This window comes from Schistocerca americana, chromosome 4, assembly GCF_021461395.2.
Source record: "Schistocerca americana isolate TAMUIC-IGC-003095 chromosome 4, iqSchAmer2.1, whole genome shotgun sequence".
Taxonomy (NCBI): domain Eukaryota; kingdom Metazoa; phylum Arthropoda; class Insecta; order Orthoptera; family Acrididae; genus Schistocerca; species Schistocerca americana.
Window position 1 is genome coordinate 111,269,803 of NC_060122.1, and position 16,747 is coordinate 111,286,549.

General features: G+C 43.8%; 1 protein-coding gene and 1 non-coding gene across 8 annotated transcripts in view; both read left to right on the forward strand.

The window, feature by feature from the left end:
* LOC124613149 (adipokinetic hormone/corazonin-related peptide receptor variant I) overlaps nucleotides 1-16,747 on the forward strand; it is a 381,190-nt gene that overhangs the window by 163,202 nt on the left and 201,241 nt on the right. The gene's annotated exons all lie outside the window — the stretch shown is intronic.
* Nucleotides 13,358-13,431, forward strand: Trnat-ugu. The gene has a single exon. It is a non-coding gene; the product is annotated as a tRNA-Thr (tRNA).

The following is a 16,747-nucleotide window of genomic DNA, read 5'->3' on the forward strand; positions in this document are numbered from 1 at the left end:
CATACGGGACTCGTGATACGTCTAGATACGACTCTGACAGGTAACACGTACGTAAGCATCATGCACGATCACCTGCATCCATTCACGTCCATTGTACATTCCGACGGGCTTGGGCAATTCCAGCAGGATAACGCGACACCCCACATGTTGTGAATTACTACAGAGTGGCTCCGGGAACACCTTTCTGAGTTTAAACACTTCCGATGGACACCAAACTACCAACACATGAACATTATTGAGCATATCTGGGATGCCTTGTACCGTGCTGCCGGCCGGTGTGGCCGTGCGGTTCTAGGCGCTTCAGTCTGGAACCGCGTGACCACTACGGTCGCAGGTTCGAATCCTGCCTCTGGCATGGATGTGTGTGATGCCCTTAGGTTAGTTAGGTTTAAGTAGTTCTAAGTTCTAGGGGACTGATGACCTCAGAAGTTAAGTCGCATAGTGCTCAGAGCCATTTGAACCAAAACAAATTAAATGAATGAGAAAAACTTACTGGTTGCTGGGGGTTACGTGGACTTTGCAGTAATCTCAGTCAAGATATTTTGTTTATCTATTTCACGAAATGGTTGTGGAATACGACTTTTCCTAGAGTTAATCCGGTCCACTGCGCGGAAGGCATGGTGCACTGGCCAACATTATTGTGACAAATTTTTGGATGTGAGGTCCGCCAGTTATGCAAAACACCGTTTCTCTCAGTACCCAAACATGTTTCGGCACCACTGTGCTATCATCAGTGGGTTTTCGTTTTTATTTATTCTGCAATGTGAACCTTTTTGTTAAATGATTATAAAATTATGTGCATTTTTAGTTCAAACAACAGATCGTTTCTTTTTGCAAATACCTTTACATTTGGTGTGCATGAATTTTCTGGATCACTTTTCCTTGTCATCTGCAACCAAACGATTTTGACGAGATAGTTTTTTGCTGGGAGTTAATTCATGCACACCAAATGTAAAGGTATTTAAAAAAAAGAAACGATCTGTCGTTTGAACTAAATGCACTTAATTTTATATTCATTTAACAAAAATGTTCACATTACAGAATAAATAAAAACGAAAACCCACTAATGATGTCACTGTGCGGCGGCGCGGTTCTTTTCCGTCCCTTTAGGACGGACCTGCACCTACCTGTGAACATTGTCTCAGCAGATCATCAGTATGAAAGCTGAGTGAAACCTACTGTACTTCGACGTGAACCAGGCTGCAATTTAAGTCACTAATGTACGTTTCGGGAGAAAGTTTCACAAGAAATGAAAGGTTGGAAATGTTGTCCTCAATTAATATATTCTGAAACTTAGGTGAACAAGTATCACTGCCAAGCCTGTGCTAGTCTGAACACAGTCACTCACAATCCCTTTCACTCACATTAGCAAGTTTATGGTGTAGCATTTCCCGAAAACGTAATAGCTACAAAAATACTGATTGTTTTTGATTGAGAATGCTCGCCAAATATTAAGTCTGTCGGTACCTAATGCAGTCACAGTTTTTAGCCACCGACCTGCTCAATACGCCACGCGAAATATATATCTTTTCTCAAAATTCACTTAAAAATTCCGAAATTTCTACACGCTCATCGGAATAATTATGCCGACACTTTACCACACTATTGATGTAAGAAACACTGCTAGATCCGGCAACTTTCCATCGGAACTACTACTACACACGTCCGAACTGTTTCATGGCTAGGCTCCCACACCTCTCTAGAATACTCTAAGTCTTCTCTACCAGCAGAGAAAGGCGCACGAAGAATATTGTTTTACCAACTCAACAGCCAATAGCAAAACAACATTCTCCCGCGTCAGTCCGCGCTTTTCATTAATAACCAATCGCAAAATGGTAAACCTAACGACTGCACTTTTTAGCGACGTAATTATGTAATATGCTGAAGTTTTGCTTATGCATAAAGTAGTTTACTACTGTTATTTATACCTGAATTAACTTGCCCTTTACCATAAACTTACTTTACAAAACTATTCTACAAAAATCCCCTTTGTCCATATCCATACTTCTTTGAAATGTTCCCACACTAAATCCTACTACCTAACTCGTTAAACAATTATCTTCATATTAACCTTAAACCACACCCACGCATCATTCATACTGCTAAAACAGATTTATAAAATTTTCATACACTAAAAGAAATAATAACACTTCATGAAAATACTGAAAAAGTTTATGAAAAACATTCCATTACTTTAGTGCACTATAGTGGGCACAATCGAAACTAAAATCACACTCCCCCTATCCAATATTGTCCTCTATCGGCTGATACATAAACTACGTGCGCGTCCAGTCTCGCGTCACCATCTGTCACTATCCAGTTCTGAGACACATCTCCCACTTAACTGCCTCCAAGGCAGGATCGTTATACGGCGCTACGCCTCAAGTGGTGCCGAAACATGTTTGGGTACTGAGAAAAACGGTGTTTTGCATATCTGGCGGACCTCACATCCAAAAATTTTAACTGCAAACACGGCCAATACAAGGAGCTACAAATCAAAAAGATGGATATTATTGTGACACTGTAGTGCTTCCTCCTGTCCATCTTTCCAGCGGTGCATTCAACCCTGAGGTCATTTCTATGGATGACATTACGCGACTGCATCGAACAGAGCAGGCAGAGGAGCTCTTGGGGTGAGAAAGTATTCGTCCAATGGTCTGGTCTACCCGTTCCTCCGACCTGAATCCCACAGAGCAAGTGTGGGATGCGTTGGGGAGACGTACTGCAGCACGTCCACGTGCAACCAGACGACCGTCCAACAGTGGTCAACCGCGCTGGTGGAGGAGTGAGACGCCCTGCCACGGGACCTCCTCACTCACCAGCCTTGTGCCCAGCACGGGATCTCGTTCCAGAGCGTGCACTGCCGTCCACGATGATCAAGCACCCCATCAAGAACAATGTAAAGCCTTTTGTAATGTCCAGGAGACCACCGTCAATCGCAGCCCCTTCAGTCAAATTATTGTCTTTGAACAGTGGTGTCGTTTCTGTTCGTCTCATTGCGTATTTCTTTCACTTACCTTCTGTACTGTACCGTACTGTACTGTAGCAGTTCTTTCTAGGTATGGTCCAAGTTCCGTCGAGCCATGTTACTTTGCAAACACATGTTGGGAAAGTTACTTTCGTCCTTATATTTTGCTCACTGGTCGTACATTTTCGCTGTTCGTGCAGTAAAACTTCAGCCTCAGGCATGAGGCTACAAACTCTGCTCGCAGTACAGTTTGCAGACATTATCCACATATGCCACTCAATTCTCATGCAAAATTATATCACGGCATGATATTCATTTCAGGAGTATGAAGTCATAACCATTGAGATGCTGTAATATTTCTGGCTTATTCAGCCATCATATTAGGCTCCAGGAGGATGAGATTTTCACTCTGCAGCGGAGTGTGCGCTGATATGAAACTTCCTGGCAGATTAAAACTGTGTGCCCGACCGAGACTCGAACTCGGGACCTTTGCCTTTCGCGGGCAAGTGCTCTACCATCTGAGCTACCGAAGCACGACTCAGATGGTAGAGCACTTGCCCGCGAAAGGCAAAGGTCCCGAGTTCGAGTCTCGGTCGGGCACACAGTTTTAATCTGCCAGAAAGTTTCAGGCTCCAGGAAGCTATTCCCAGGGCAGTGGAGATGCAAGAAGCATAGAGATGACGCAATGTGGGATGAGGTACCGGTGACAGATGTTAGATTCAGTACCATTCCCGTGAGAAAGACCGCCTGATTGATGCTGCTGCTCTGTGATCGGCTGCTGTGTTCGGCGATAGGGCGCCAAAACGTTAAACTTTAGTTGCTATAATTAATTAAACCTGTCATACAAATTACTTCATTTTTTTAAATAAACATCTCAACAGCTAGCTATCAATCAGTCATTTCAAAATTATTAAAATCAGAGTATTACTAAAACAAAAGAATGACGATATTACTGTCGATGCACTTCGGTGGCGTTCGGGTCACGCCTTGCTGGCTTGGCGCGCGAAGTGTCTCGGGCTGTCCGGCTCTCCAGTTCTGACCGTTCCAGTAGACAGACATGTTGTCAGTTATGACAGTATTTGTTTCATGCAATTTTATTTACTACAGTTCCGACCGTCGCTAGGTACAGTCATGTTGTCTGTAATAGTAGTATTTGATTCATGTAATTTTATTTTCCAGTTCTGACGGTTCCAGTAGACAGACATGTTGTCTGTGGCAGGATGTATTTCACGTTATTTTAGCCAGATATAATGACTGTGGAAAGATATGTTCAATACGTTTTGATCAAGAATAGTTTCTCGTGCCTATATCAATAAAAACGCGAGTGGCATCCCAAATGAGTTATAGTTTATTCGTAGCAGCAGTTCCTTGCGAAGTTAATTTCAGCCTCAAGAAAAAGAATCCACGACCTGCGTGCTGTTTTCTGCGCTGGGGACATCATCATCATGAAGACAGCAGGTTAGTGAAGTGTACAAGAACTTACGTATTATACACAGTGCAGTGGAAACAACTAGGCACCTCACGTGTACTTCATGCACAGTACAAATGTGCTCAGTGACACGTCATCTGCGGTAATACAGAGGAGGTAAAGAAGGATGAATGTATTAACACTAACTCATTTTTATCCCTTTTTCTTGCCGTAATGCGTGAAAATATAGCTTTTCCTAACATGGAGTGCCGATGGTCCACATTGTACTCATACGTCGGAGTTCAGTTCATTGAGCGATCTAGGGTTGGGGTGAGAGGAGGGGTGTTACTGGTACATCAGTAATCACCTTCCTGGAAAATCCACTGTCAACAAAGCAGTAGGAAGGCGTACAAATTCAGCCATGCGTGGCTCGCGCTCGTGCCATCTCTTATTTTACATCCTGTTTTTTTTCGTGTTGCCACCTCGTTAAGTTAGTTTCAATTTGTGTTGTCACTGAGTTGCTGGTTTGTCTGCCCGTCAGCGGCAGCAGCAGCACCTATCAATATATCCCTCACGTGTTATCTTTGCTGCACTTCTATTACTTCCCGGTTGTCGTCTGTCGTGGAGCAGTTGGAACGTGCCAGGAGGGCAGTTCGGTCCTCCCAGTCGTGGAATTGGAACGCGGCACTAGTTCAGTCGGGTTGGAGTAGCAGTGAGGCCTGCATGTCCATGGCTCGCCCGATCGTTGCCGCCACGCATCACTTGAGCCGGGGACGGTCTTCGTGGATCGTCTGTCTGTCGTGCTACTGGACGACGTGAATTGGATCGCGGATCGTTTATGGGTTGGCGGTGTGTGTGTATCGACTCCCGATTTGTCTTCATAATTGCACTGCCACTGCTGAGTGCCGTTCAAGTCTTCGTGCAAGTGTCTGTCAAACTGTGTGTGTAGTTGGTGTCACTTCCACTGACTTGAATGTTGTCGGCGTACTGGCAGTGAGTCGGTCGGTTGGAGCGGATCAGCAACCAAGTCTCCGCGCGGCGCAGTCGGTCGGGCCCGCTGGCGTGGGAGGGCTGTTCAGGGTGCTACGAGGTTCGTGGCTCACCGACCCAGGACATGAAAGTTGAGTGGTGATTTAATTATCGAAGCCACGTCTGTTCACATTGTCCACCTGGTTGGTGGTTCACTGTTGGCGGTATTCCTGGGAGCAGCAGCGAGTGTTGGTGAAGATTTAGCCGCCATGTGGTGGAATTAACTATATTTGCCGGATTGAAATTAAAGTGCACCAGCGGAATTTTTCGCCTCGTGGCCGTTAGTGTTCCGGTTACCAGCCCTGGTCGCTGACATAAATTCAGGCAGTGTCCTTTCCTCACCTGTTGTCACTGTCCAACATGGTGTGTAGTTTTTGACACCTTAATATATTTTTGGTTGTGGTAGGCTATATCTGTAACGTTTTAGCTTTGGAATTCTCGTATACTGGTCGGTGGTTAGCAAGTCGTTTTGTCGATGGGTCCCTGACTGTCTCTTGGTTGTGTTGCCGGCAGATCGAGTATAGTTGGGCCGACTTCTTGTCTCACCTAAGCGAACGTTAAGATTACAAGGGCAGACCGAGCCCGCTGGAAACTTCTGAGCGCCATTGCCTATACTGCCTTTCTTGTTGGTGTTTAATTGTGTATTTTTAATGGCTCATAGCCGATGGTTGGAATGTATATGCTTGTAATTGCGTTTTTAAAATCAAAGGCCTTCACCCGTTTTAAAAGTAAGTTTTTCTAAATTGGGCAAGTCTTACATTGTCTGAAGATAAATCTTGGATCTTCTGCCTGTTGAAAATTTATTGTATTGTTTTAAAGCATCGGCCTTCAGCCGCTTTAAGTTTTAAGGATCTTACTTATGAAGTATTACCTTTTGTGAGATAAAGCTGTGGGATTTCTGCGTGTTGAAAATTTATTGTAGTTGTATTGTTTTTAAAAGAATTGACCCTCAGCCGCTTTAAGTTTTAAGGTTCTTACTTATCAAGTATTACATTCTTTCAAGATAAAGCTGTGGGTCTTCCGCCTGTTGAAAATTTATCGCAGTTGTATTGTTCTTAAAATGATGGGCCTTCAGCCGCTTTAAAATTTTGGATTCTTACTTACCAAGTCCCACATCACTTGGGCTTAAATACCATTTAAGGTTAAAAGCTTTGGGCCTTCTGCCTTGGAAAATTGGTTGCAGTGCTGCAGAGGTTGAATGGCAGTGCGTGCCGGAGGAGATGGACCCCGATAGCCGATAGAGAGCATAACGAGCGCGCTACCATCCCGCCACGTGTGTGTGCCGACAAGTAGCATTCCACGCGGTCGGCATTCAGGCAGCTGCACAACGCACAGGCAGTCAGCAAGCCAGGGAAAGACGCGCGTCTACCAACGAGTTACGGGACCGATCAGTTTACTGCCGGCGGTCAGTTTTAGAAAGGATATATCTCCGACGCCTCACGAGGCAAATCCGGAATAAAAATCTCCTCCCACACGGGCAATGTGGCTTTCGCCTAGAACATACGACGACACACTAATTACTTCATCTCGTCCAACAAGCCCTTGATGCCGTTGAAAGTCGGGAATATTATGGGGCGGTTTTCCTGAATGTGCTATAGAGCACGCGAAAGTTATTGAAAATTTAATGTTTTCTTTACAGACACATTAAGTAACTTCTCCCATGTATGTATGAAAAATTACATCCTCCATATGAACACCCAATGCCGCGCGGCAACGCGTTCGTTGAAGTTCTCGATGCCGCGTTCACAAACATCTGGTGGGATGTCATCAATAACACTTTTAATTTCATCCTTCAGTTGGTGTATTGTTTGTTTTCCGTTCACATATACTACTGGTTTCACAAATCCCCACAAAAAAGACACAAGGCGTAAGATCGCATGATGTGGCAGGCCGGTCCTGGTTGTCACGCAAAGAGATAATTTTTTAAGGAAACTTTTCATTCAGCAGGGCAGTCGTTGCTCTTTGGGACTTTCACTGCTTTTGTAATGACTTTTTATCACTTGGATACGTTCCTCAGTTGTTATCTGCTCCATGACGAAGATAAACATAAAACAACAATGCTCACCACTAAAAAGGTATCAGGCTACTAATGGGAAGGATCGCAGATAACATGAAAGAACCACGGCTGCCAACCGTCAAAAGACAAACTGGCGCAAAATTCAAATTCTTCTTTACTTCCCGGATACCCGGTAGATATCGATATCCTTCTGAGTTTAAATAATAATTTATTATATTAGGCACATTTAATGCCAACGGCCTACAGGGTGATTTTTGCCCGCGTGTGCGAAATCTAGGGAGTGATCGATGAGAGAATACAGAACAAAAAAGGTCTAATGAAATTATGTCCAGAAGAGCATGGTTTCCATGCTAGAGACCATTTATTCAATCAAACATTGTTATAGAGATCCAACGAGCGCTGTACCATGCAACCACAGTTACAGTATGTATTGAAAAAGTTTTCCATGTGCCTCAATGCATGCACACACACACTGTAGCATGTTCTGCACCACACATTCACATCGGCCGGGCTGCGTCCAAACAGTGGCAAAAACAGCATGAATACGCTGCTCCAGTGCTTACATCTGGATTGGGCTCTGCATACACGATACTTGTGAGATGGCCCCACATCCAGGAATTGCACGGGTTGGGATCCGGTGAACGAGCAGGCCATGAAACTGGACCACTTTGTCCGATCCATCGACCTGGGAACACAGGATTTAGATGCGCTAATAACGGCGAAGTGGGTTTGAGGACCATCAAGTAACAGCCACATAACCCTTGGAATCATCAATGGCACTTCTTCCAGCAGGTGAGGCAGAGTCACCCACAAGTAACGCCAACCAATAGTTTCGGCCTGTTAGGCGATGTGGAGGGAAGACTGGTCGCAAAATACGGTCTCCCATTATCCCGGCCGAAACATTCTCGCTGCACCGATGCTGGTGATTCGCTGTCACCATACCATGGGGGTTCTGCATGCTATCCCACATGTGACTGTTATCAAAGTTGGAGATATCACTCCTTGCATAGTTCGCTTCATCTGTGAATAGGATGGACGACACAAATCCCGGAATCGTAGTTGCCTGGTGAAGAAACCAAGATAAAACTGCTCCTGATGTGGGAAGTTTGTGGCTAATACGCCCAGCAAACGCTGTAAGTGATAAGGGTAGTAACAGTTGTCATGGAGAATGTTCCACACAGTCGTCTGCCATACCCTATACTGGCCGGCCAACTGTCTGGTACTGACATGGCGGTCGCCTTCCACAGTGTTAATCACATTTTCCTCCAAGTCTGGTCTCCAAACATTTCGGGTATTTCCTTCATGATTTCCTGATTCCTGAAGCGACGTCGTCTTAGACATACGGCGAAACACTGTTGCCAACACTGAGCGAGGTGGCGCAGTGGTTCGCACTCTGGACTTGCATTCGGGAGGACGACAGTTGAAACACGCATCCGGCCGTCCTGGTTTAGGTTTTCTGTGATTTTCCTAAATCGCTTCAGGCAAATGCGGGTTCGTTCCTCCAAAATCCAATGGAATCGATGACCTCCCTGTTTGGTCCCCTCCCTTAAATCAACCAACCAAGTGTTGTTCCCAGTGGGGATAGGTCTCCTGATACAACCTTGCTGCACACTGCCCGTTGCCATTCCGTATGTAAACACCATGTCAGCAAGCTCTCGATTCGGAACCATTGCGTACAACGCTGTATCACATCCACTGCAAGGTGAGTCAGCAGTAAAAGTGAATCAGACACAACATTACCTATTACTAATGCAGGAGAGGGCACTTTGGCATGACGTGTGAGGAAAACTACCACCCTGTAGAAGGAAGTCGTGCGTTCTGTAACTGTGTCTGCGTTGTACACCGCGCCTAAGACAGCGGTCTCTTTAGGAAAGTATGACTGAATAAATGGTCTCTAGCATGGAAACCATGCATTTCCGCACATGAGTTCATTATACCTTTTTTGTTCCATATCCTCTCATCGAGTCGGTACACGTTGGACAAAATCACCCCGTATATTTTGCTGGAAGATAGTGGGTCCTCTCCTTTGGTACAGAGATGTACGAGTATAGCTGTTCTTTGCATTCTCAGATTTACCATGATGGAGACAATGACTCTAACTAGACTTCCCCACTTTCTTAACACTAGCAAAAACCGTTGGGACGACGGAGCTTTTGCCAGACATAGTTGCAGTTACATAACCACAAATAATAAACATGTTTTCCAGTACTGTCTTACCCAGTCTTGGTTGTGTAGCAAGTATCTGGCCCCAGTAACGTTGCTGACGAATCGATTTCCATGTGGATGAATAGTCTGTCGTCCACTGCCTCACACCATTAACAAATGGTTCAAATGGCTCTGAGCACTATGGGACTTAACTGCTGATGTCATCAGTCCCCTAGAATTTAGAACTACTTAAACCTAACTAACCTATGGACATCACACACATCCATGCCCGAGGCAGGATTCGAACCTGCGACCGTACCGGTCTCGTGGTTCCAGACTGTAGCACCTAGAACCGCTCGGCCACTGCGGCCGGCTGACGCCATTAACAAACGTTCCTACATTCTTCTAATGCAAATGCATTCCAAACTGATTTGAAGTGTAATTTGCCTATGATGAATGGACAGTCATCCAGATGTGCCACATACAGTTCCACCAAAATATAGTCTACAGTACAACCGTCAGCACTGTTGTTTGGTAGTTTGTGTAATCAATTTCAATGTTAAATAATTAAAACTAAAGACATACAGCGCATTGTTTTATAACCTGCTATTGGTCCTGATTACATGGAATGTGTATACTTCACACAAGTGAACTGTCAGCCTGTATGTATTTACCTCAATTCTCCTGAAGGTTCTGGTTTAGATCTCATGTCAGACAGTCTTAGTATTTGTATAGGTGTAAGACAAAGATTCAAATATGTTTTAGCACAGCAATATGACCAGAATGTCTATCAACATCAAATGCTTTTTGTTGATGATCATTATTCATAGCAAAAAGCTTCCAGGTAAAGACCAAAGTAGCAACATTTCTGATTTTGTCATGTTTTGGTCACACATTTTAAATTTGGTTGTACTTGCAATCGAATTGTAGACTGCTAGCCCAGTTGCACAGTCTTATGTGCATGTTGTGTCCTGGATACCACAGGTCCTGGGGTAGGATGTGGGAGTGGATCCAGCAACGACAAGAAACATTCATATTTCTTTGTGTGCAATGTGTTAATCTACACACGAGAACGTATACTAAGGCAGTAAATTTTCAGGTGTGTATGTATTAAATTGTCAGCGTTGATGTCATTAAAATGTGAGACGTCCTCCCAAGTGAACAGTACATCCCACCCTGGCAACTGTATGGTAGAACTAGGCAGTGTTAATGATGAAAGTTAGCCTGATACAGAGGGTCATCATAAGGTATGAATGACTTAGATATCGTTTTCAATATAACTAAGACGAGTATTTTGACAAAAATAATGTGCCCAATCTAGACTTTGGCTCTCAATCCTTACCTAGTCTATGATTAGGCATCCTCTGTGGTAAATGTCTCACAATAATTATTTTATATGAGTATAACAACAGTATGAGTTTGTCTGATTGATTTGCACATTAAACAATTAAAACTAGACATACAAGTAACAGTTTACACTAGATCCCTACCTGTCAAACGCTGCTTAGTCATACGCAATAGCTGCTTTATGGACCATGGTGTCGTGTAAATAGAGACCAAAAAATATTTTGACAGATTCATAATTACAATATGGCTGAACCATGGTACTACCCAATGCTTTAGAAAATCAAAATTACAATCTCACCAGTTATTTAAAGGAAATAGGAAGCACGGGATCACTGGTGATGGACAAACTTGTGATTGTTTTACAATTTTGACTCAAAATAGACTTTATAATAAACTTCAGTTCGGACATTGCCCCTCTTACTGATGCAATATACAAATCTTCACTTTGATTGAATTACATAAACACGAATAAGACTCATATTATTTTGCGTCCGCAACCAAAATCATTGATTGATTGGCCACTCCATGGAGTGCTGTGTGGACAACGACCATATATGTTAAATTAAAAGGAAGGTCACCGTTGGTCGTAATATTGATGTTTTATTGATAGCACAATCGATTTTCGATCACACAGTGATCATCTTCAGTGCTGGAAGCTGTGATGTACAAATTAAACTCAGACACTGGTATCAAGTTATCAATAACCAAAACTGAGAAGCCATCACAGTTATTGTGATCTATTCTCAGTTTTGGTTATTGATAACTTGATACCAGTGTCTGAGTTTAATTTGTACATCACAGTTTCCAGCACTGAAGATGATCACTACGTGATCGAAAATCGATTGTGCTATCAATAAAACATCAATATTACGGCCAACGCTGACCTTCGTTTTAAAATCATTGATAGTAGGCACGCTGAATAATCAGTCACAAACAATCGTTCTTGTTTAACCATGTGTCAAGAGACTAATAACACTATACACTTTCAGCCCAAGTTACACAGCCACATAATACCACAACTTCATGAAGAACAAAGAAATCTTAAAGCTTAATAAAACTGAATTGCCCATATAAAGGTCCACAGAGAAACATGCTTATACTAAAAATACCAAGTGGGCCAACCAAGATCGCAAAACTTCACACAGGAATAATAATAAGTTGCACGTTCATTAAAGATACACAAATGATTAACATAAGTGTTAAATAAGAAGGGCTATTAATAACTCGACCAATAAAATGACTTACAGAAACGCCAATATTAACAAGGTGGCCTCAATTAACGGACATAATGATTCAGAATGATTCCCAAATTGCACTTAACTTTAGAGAACAGCGTTATGGCCCATAGCAGTGTTTGGAAGCATTAACGATACGGCCGGTAGGCAATACGAGCGTTCACTCCCCACGGCTTGCGCACAGGCTCACATAGCAGGCGGTATATATTTATACATAATCCGACCGGCTCCACAATGAGCGGTCCTGACAAGAATCCATAACCGACGCCAGGAAACGAGCAGCCTTAACAAATGGCCTGCAGCCCAAATAGATTGCAATGAAAACAAGGTCGAATCACAGCCACACTGCAATGTATAATAAGCACGCCCCCAGATTCTTAAGGAGCAATACTCCAACATTACGCGCCTCCCAGTAAATTAGCAGGAAACTTAGATCACTTCCAGTTGTATTAGGGCACTTTCAACATTAAATAAACATACCAAATCCTGCCGTGACAAATGATTAATATATATGAAGACAGTAACTGTTCTCGAAAGAACAGAATACTGTTGATGACTGTGCAGCTTTTGCCTGGAATAAATGTTGACTAACTGAAACCCTCAGCTGCCGACAGGTGTTGTTGATATACCTCGATGTGGACAGCTGAAAATGTGTGCCCCGACCGGGACTCGAACCCGGGATCTCCTGCTTACATGGCAGACGCTCTATCCATCTGAGCCACAGAGGACACAGACGAATAGCGCGACTGCAGGGACTTATCCCTTGCACACTTCCCGTGACACTCACATTCCCAACTGTCCACAATTCTACATATGTAATGTATGTACCTTATAGACATTTCCCCATTCACTCATTACTCGCGCACGCTTTGGCAATTCCCGTAAGAGTTTGGGCAATCTGTGCGCATTCGCACAGACGAAGGTCAATGGCTGGGTAGTCTTTAACAGTATTCTGTTCTTTCGAGAACAGTTACTGTCTTCATATATATAGTTAAAGGCTACCCAGCCATTGACCTTCGTCTGTGCGAATGCGCACAGATTGCCCAAACTCTTCCGGGAATCGCCAAAGCGTGCGCGAGTAATGAGTGAATGGGGAAACGTCTATAAGGTACATACATTACATATGTAGAATTGTGGACAGTTGGGAATGTGAGTCTCACGGGAAGCGTGCGAGGGATAAGTCCCTTCAGTCGCGCTATTCGTCTGTGTCCTCGGTGGCTCAGATGGATAGAGCGTCTGCCATGTAAGCAGGAGATCCCGGGTTCGAGTCCCGGTCGGGGCACACATTTTCAACTGTCCACATCAAGGTATATCAACAACGCCTGTCGGCAGCTGAGGGTTTCAGTTAGTCAACAAATGATTAAACCATTAACTCTACGGCTGCCGGGTGCGTACACAACCACAACCAGTCCCAAGGCGGGCAATATGTCGTAAAACAAGTTAAAAGTTGCATGAAAACCATTTAAAACACACATTCCACGGATGATCAAAAACGGAATGAGGAACATCAGCCTCCTTAAAATAGCCACTGTAGAACCAAGTTCAGAATCATCTCCGGCAGCTACCCATGCCATAATAAGTTTCAACAGTCTTCTTAGTTATACACAGAATAAAAGTCATACGTAACTTGGAGGTTGCAAATTACGAGCTGGGAAGCTGTTTAGCGCGAGACGACGAACCCACGACAATTTTGCACGTCAAGGCGCCCAGTGATTGGCACCGTACATCCGGCACGACAAAGGACGAGGGCGGCGAGCACTGCGAGGCCCATGCACCACGGTTAGGGACGCGGGCTTTGGGAGACTCACTCGTCACATGTTCACCCGGAAAACCCACCGGGGGAGCAGTCAGAGGTAGCAGGACAGCCGAATATCGATATCAGCGATACAAGTCGAACACCCTAGCGGCAGCCGCCTCGGCTGAATGGCACTTGTGAATAATATGTGCATCATCTACATGAAGTTGTTAAAATATTCCGATAGAACACCCTTCTTTCTAATGTCGACCAGTTCCTCTTTATAAAAAGAATGTATTTGTTTATTTGAAAATAATAGTAAAATTTTAAACATTAAAACCGTACGACAGTGACAAGTGCTCTCTGGCTGAGAGATAATGATACCAGGTGGCAGCAATCTGATTTGAACCGTATTTGTGCTGACAGGATCTCCTGCCATCTCTCCGCAACATACGTTAAGTCACCTCCAAAACAGTCAATTGTATATATTTCGAAAGCAATAAATTTCCTTCTGCCGACACTACCTGAGTGAACAACTGAAAAACGAAATAGTTAAAATTGTGATAAATGACTTAAAAATTAGGCAAACGCCTAGCAATAGTATTAGTTGTTAATCTGTCTCATGCAGATAAAATGTGTTCTAATTGTGTTGTGCACACTCGTATCAGTCCACTTAATTTCCAACGTTCTTATATAACAGCACATGTTGAATGCTTTGATTATCTACTGTCCCGGTTTTCCCACAGTCCATGATGACATCCATACAATGATGTACTCCATACTATATTATCAGAAATTCCTTATTCAAAATGAGGACGGTGTTTGATGGTAACAATCCTAATTTGCACGTGAAATCCCCTTTGCCTGTGTTACTTTGTTTTTTGTCATCCTTGCCTCGTCCATCATGTACTATTTTGCCTCCAAGGCAGCCGAATTCCTACGACTATGTCTTGATATTCAACTCTGAAATTTTGTTTATCGCTAATCTCATTTCTGGGTCTACTAATTAACTTTTTCGATTTATTGTCAGTCTATGTTCTGTAGTCATTAGTCTTATCATTCCACTGAACACATCCTGTAATCATTTCTCGTGTTTACTGAGGATTTACAGTATCATCAGAGAATCGTATCATTGACATCGTTTCACCCTGAATAATCCTACTCGTGAAACTATCTTTTATTTCCGTCATTGCTTATGTGATACAATATAGGAGAAAGATCCATCATGTCCTTAGGCTTTCTCACTTGGGGCACTTTGTCTCTTTTGTTTTGGTCTTCCATTCTGATTGTTCCTTCACGAGTTTTGTAGATACTATCCGCCTTTCCCAGAAATATCGGAATACCGAATGAGGTGCTTTCTGGCACCGCAGCCTCGGTCGGCTGCGCGCTCGCCAGATGACGATGAGGTGAAGGGGTGAGGAGCTGCTCTGCTCTGCTGTGGCAAGGCGGCAAGTGGTGTGGCACGCCCTACCCCCCCCCCCCCCCCCACCTCGCAACCTCCCACACCTTTCCCATTACCTTGTGGGCAGAGAGCCACGTGCTACTCCAGACGGAGGCGGAGCCAGCGGTGGGTGTGGCGGGGGATGGGGGATGGGGGATGGGGGCATTCGCCGTGCTGTGTGCTGAGTGCTACTGCTGAGTGACTGCAAACTGGTGAGCCCGCAGTCGCCTCGGCAGCACCTCGCACTCGGTAAGGGTTTCCAGCACACACCATCCTGATATCAAGTGATGGGACTATTTTGCTACACTGCTGAATCAGTATACTGCGATTATTTTCTTATAATAATAGCAGTAAGCACTGAGATGTCCCATCCGCATTAATAACTGTGGTTGCTGTCTTCCATTGGTTGCACATCCTCTCCTTTAATACAGCCTGAATAATTGAATGCCTCTCTGCCGACCGCTGTGGTCGAGAGGTTCTAGGCACTGCAGTCCGGAACCGTGCTACTGCTATGGTCGCAGGTACTAACCTGCCTCGGGCGTGGCTGTGTGTGATGTACTTAGGTTAGTTAGGTTTAATTAGTTCTAAGTCTAGGGGACTGGTGACCTCAGATGTTAAGTCCCATAGTGCTTAGAACCATTTGAACCATTTGAATGCCTCTCTGCCTTCAGTTATCCACAGAACCAGGCAGATGTGTTGAGGATATCATAAAACGTGTTGTGTTCTTCGTTCGTAGGTACCAAAATTTAATTAATATTCTTCAGATAATCTTGCTAACAATATAAATGTCCATCTTAATTGCCAGAACCACGCATCATACAAAAATTTCTTCGTAAATAATTTTATATCATCTTCAACGGAAACTGTTTTCTAGTCTTTGTTTATATACACTCTAATAAAAAATAAATAAAATAAAAAAGGCGCACTATGAATGAATTGACCGAATGGGGCTGAAACCGCTAGATGTGATGTACATCTACAGACAAGCAAATGGTTACAATTTCAGAAAAATTGGATGATTCATTCAAGAGAAAGACTTTCATAAGTTGAGCAATTCAACCACATGTTGGTCCACCTGTGATCCTTATGCAAACAGTTATCCGGCTTGGCATTCATTGACAGAGGTGTTGGATGTCCCCGCCTGAGATAAATCGTGCCAAATTCTGTCTAATTGGCGCCTATACCGTCAAAATTCCGAGCTGGCCGGAGGGCCCAGCATTCTCAACTGGGGAGAGACCCGGCGACCTTGGTGGCCGAGGAAGGGTTTGGAAAGCACGACAACACGCGCTAGAAACTCTCGCCTTGTGTGGCCTGACCAAGAAGATCAAATTTTCGCTCAAGCAGTAACATGATACTATTTCGCTACATTGTTCAAAGTTCGTCATTTTAAAAGAAGTTTAAACTTTCCGTTGTATTCTTCAG